We start from the raw sequence: 5,000 nt of genomic DNA on the forward strand, positions 1-5,000 counted from the left end.
CAGGCACACTATTCTATCTTCTCTTCCTCTTGTTTTTTTTTAAGTTTTGATAGTTTATACAGGAAATATTTACTTGAATGTTGCTGTTCATAAACATTTTATTTTTCCTTGTTTCATTTCCTCACTGAGTTATTTTCCCAGTTGGGGCCCCTGGGCTCATAGCTTCCCGCTTTTCCAACTAGGGTTGTGTCTTAGCAATTAATAATAATAATAATAATAATAATAATAATAATAATAATAATAATAATAATAATAATTAAAATGATAATAATACTAACATTAATATTAATAATAATAGTAATAATAAAATACTATCATTATCATTATTAATAATAATAATAATAATAATAATAATAATAATAATAATAATAATAATAATAATAATAATAATAACTGTTCCCTTAGAGGGCGCACACATCCGCATTCCCAGCATCGCATTCCAAGTATTCCTCCATTCCAACTGACTTGCCACTTTCGTTCAAATGACTGCAATTTCCTGAACGATTTGCATTTGCAATTACAACCAAAGGGCAATCGCTTGGAGTTAAAAGCTTGAATTTAACTAAATATTAAGGATGAAAACATCTTAGATGGAGGAGGATAATAACCTAGATAAAGGAGAAAAATACCCAAGATTGGGGAGAAAAACATCCCAGATAGGGAAGTATATGTACCATATAGGGGAGAAAAACATGCCAGATTGATGGGAAAAACATCTCGTATTAGGGAGAAAAATGTCCCAGATTGATGAGAAAAATACCCTTGACAGGGAAGTAAAATATCTCAGATAGGGGAGAAAAATATCGCAGATTGACAAGAAAAACATCCCACATTAGGTAGAAAAATATCCCAAATTGATGAGAAAAATATCCTTGATAGAGGAATGCAAGGGTGAGGAGATCCCTCAATATATTTCCTCACCGCCGACAGTCACCATTAATGAAATAAATTTAGAATTACGGGATTAATTAGAATGCATAAAAAATATAGCTTTAATCTGTTCTTGTGAATCCTTCTAATAAAGCTATCATTATATGTATATATGGATACAACTTCATACACACGTATGTGCTTACCCATACAGGTATACACAATATATATATATATATATATATATATATATATATATATATATATATATATATATATATATATATATATATATATATATATATATATATATATATATATATATATATATATATATATATACAGTATATATATTATATACACACGCGTGTACACATACACGTATCCACACATAAAATATTAATTACATATATAAAGGAACATATCTAGAGAGAGAGAGAGAGAGAGAGAGAGAGAGAGAGAGAGAGAGAGAGAGAGAGAGAGAGAGAGAGAGAGAGATACTTCGTCGTCAAAGATTCAAGATTAATTTTGTTGGTATCATATGGAAGAGAGAGAGAGAGAGAGAGAGAGAGAGAGAGAGAGAGAGAGAGAGAGAGAGAGACTTCGTCGTCAAAGATTCAAGATTAATTTTGTTGGTATCATATGGAAGAGAGAGAGAGAGAGAGAGAGAGAGAGAGAGAGAGAGAGAGAGAGAGAGAGAGAGAGAGAGAGACAGAGAGAGAGAGAAGCACTGTTGAATGTCAAGGGAGACAGTCTCAGACATCATTTACCAAAAACACAGAGTTCTCACGTTTTATGATTTTGGCACCGCTGTCGTCAACAAGTTTCAAAATACTCTCAGCTGAAAGAAAAGATAGAAAGATTTCTATTTCTATTGTATGAATAAAATGGATTAATATTTATCAATAATCATTTTGGCAGAAGACGACAGTGATAATTTCTTTTATTACAGTCCATTTAATATCTAATTATAACAAAGTATTCTATTATTATATTAATTTTCTCGATTTTAAGAGAATATGATTCCCGAGAAATTAAGTTGTAATTTATATATGATGTATATATTACATATATATATATATATATATATATATATATATATATATATATATATATATATATGTATATATATATATATATATATATATATATATATATATATATATATATATATATATATATATATATATATATATATATATATATATATATATACATATATACACATATATAATTTATATATATATATAATAATATATATATAATATATAAATGTATATGTGTGTTTGAGAGAGTTTGTGTGTTTGCATAAAACACCCAAACATGAACTTTTAACTTCTCCATAACAATTTGGGGGACACATACCACCAAAATGCCCATTCATCTGATTTTATATTGGGTTCGACATCTGGACGATGATGGGTTGATGGAAAAAACTTCAATTGTCCCAATTAAGAGAGAGAGAGAGAGAGAGAGAGAGAGAGAGAGAGAGAGAGAGAGAGAGAGACGAATCACCTCTGGCGCAAAGAAATGAAATTCCTTTAAGATCAGTTATTCAAAATCCATGAAAACAATGAAAAGGATAAACCACATACCGAGTCTATGAGCAACAGAAATCTACAGCTGGCATCTCATGGCTTCTCCTATCCTATCCTCTTCCGACTAGAATTTCTAGATGCGTTTTTAGAGCAATTATTATCTATTCTTCAACCTCAATTCTGTTCGATTTTTTCAGGTAATGAGAGAAGTCTGTTTCATTGACGTTTTAGCGCTTATATATATATATATATATATATATATATATATATATATATATATATATATATATATATATATATATATATATACACTGGAGCAGGGAGACGCGTTCTGTCTTTCATCCATTTATTAGCGCCGACGTTTCTTATCAGCTTGATACATTTTCCAGGCTGAAATGGATGAAAGACAGAACGCGTCTCCCTGCTCCAGTGTGTTTATCCCTGAGTAATTGCTCCTGTCTCCATACTTATATATATATATATATATATATATATATATATATATATATATATATATATATATATATATATATATATATATATATGTGTGTGTGTGTGTGTGTGTGTGTGTGTGTGTGTGTTAAGAAAGGGTGAGAGCAAATTAAAGCATCCTGTTTACAATATCTATTTTGAAATAGGAAGAAATGCTCTTTGCTTGTTTTAATATATTATCAAAGAGAGAGAGAGAGAGAGAGAGAGAGAGAGAGAGAGAGAGAGAGAGAGAGAGAGAGAGAGAGACAGAGAGAGAGAGAGAGAGAGGCGTATACTGTACATTTCTAGAATACTAAACTTGTTAACAAATTTGATGTAGGAAGAAATGCTCTTTGCTTGCTTTAATATATTTTCAAATAGAGAGAGAGAGAGAGAGAGAGAGAGAGAGAGAGAGAGAGAGAGAGAGAGAGAGAGAGAGAGCGTATGCTGCACATTTCTAGAATAATAAACAACATGTTGTTTAGAATACCGATCTTCGTGTCAACAATTTCCCATCCGCCCCCGCCACACACACAAAATAAAAGGAATAAAAAAAGGCCTGGCACACTTCACTCTCTTCCTGTAACTCTATGCCAAACGTCCATACGTGTTACTTAAGATGCAACTGCGCTTTTTATCAATATCGCCGTGAAATAAGATTCGGTGAGGGTAAGATGCAACTGCGCTTTTTATCAATATCGCCGTGAAATAAGATTCGGTGAGGGTAAGATGCAACTGCGCTTTCATCAATATTGCCTGGAAATAAGATGGCGTGCGAGTAAGATGAAACTGCGCTTTTTATCAATATCGCTGTAAAATAAGATTCGGTGAGGGTAAGATGCAACTGCGCTTTCATCAATATTGCCTGGAAATAAGATGACGTGCGAGTAAGATGAAACTGCGCTTTCTATCAATATCATCTTGAAACAAGATTGCGTGAGAGTAAGATGGAACTGCGCTTTCTATCAGTATCGTCTTGAAATAAGATTGCGCGAGAGTAAGATGCAACTGCGCTTTCTATCAGTATCGTCTTGAAATAAGATTGCGTGAGAGTAAGATGCAACTGCGCTTTCTATCAATATCGTCTTGAAACAAGATTGCGTGAAAGTAACACAGATTGCGTGAGAGTAAGATGCAACTGCGCTTTCTATCAGTATCGTCTTGAAATAAGATTGCGCGAGAGTAAGATGCAACTGCTCTTTCTATCAATATCGTCTTGAAATAAGATTGCGTGAGAGTGAAATGAAACTGCGCTTTGTAACAATATCGTCTTGAAATAAGATTGCGTGAGAGTAAGATGTAACTGCGCTTTCTATCAATATCCTCTTGAAACAAGATTGCGTGAAAGTAACACAGATTGCGTGAGAGTAAGATGCAACTGCGCTTTCTATCAGTATCGTCTTGAAATAAGATTGCGCGAGAGTAAGATACAACTGCGCTTTCTATCAATATCGTCTTGAAATAAGATTGCGCGAGAGTAAGATGCAACTGCTCTTTCTATCAATATCGTCTTGAAATAAGATTGTGTGAGAGTGAAATGAAACTGCGCTTTGTAACAATATCGTCTTGAAATAAGATTGCGTGAGAGTAAGATATAACTGCGCTTTCTATCAATATCGTCTTGAAATAAGATTGCGTGAGAGTAAGATGCAACTGCGCTCTTTATAAATATCGCTGTAAAATAAGATTCGGTGAGGGTAAGATGCAATTTCGCTTTCTATCAATATCGTCTTGAAATAAGATTGCACGAGAGTAGGTTAAACTGCGCTTTCTATCAGTATCGTCTTGAAATAAGATTCGGTGAGGGTAAGATGCAATTGCGCTTTCTATCAGTATCGTCTTGAAATAAAATTGCGTGAGAGTAAGATGAAACTGCGCTTTCTATCAACATTGTCTTGAAATAAGATTGCGTGAGATGAAACAAGATTTCGTGAGAGTCAAATGCAACTGCGCTTTCTATCAACATTATCTTGAAATAAGATTGCGTGAGATGAAACAAGATTGCGTGAAAGTAAAATGAAACTGCGCATTCTATCAATATCATCTTGAAACAAGATTGCGTGAGAGTAACACAGATTGCGTGAGAGTAAGATGAAACTGCGCTTTCTATCAATATCATCT

At 33.0% G+C, this 5,000-nt stretch overlaps 1 protein-coding gene across 1 annotated transcript in view; it reads right to left on the minus strand.

Moving 5' to 3' along the window:
- The window catches only part of LOC137650476 (titin-like), a 963,282-nt gene that overhangs the window by 929,474 nt on the left and 28,808 nt on the right, over window positions 1-5,000 (minus strand).

The sequence above is a fragment of the Palaemon carinicauda genome, chromosome 12, assembly GCF_036898095.1.
Source record: "Palaemon carinicauda isolate YSFRI2023 chromosome 12, ASM3689809v2, whole genome shotgun sequence".
In the NCBI taxonomy this organism is placed as follows: Eukaryota; Metazoa; Arthropoda; class Malacostraca; order Decapoda; family Palaemonidae; genus Palaemon; species Palaemon carinicauda.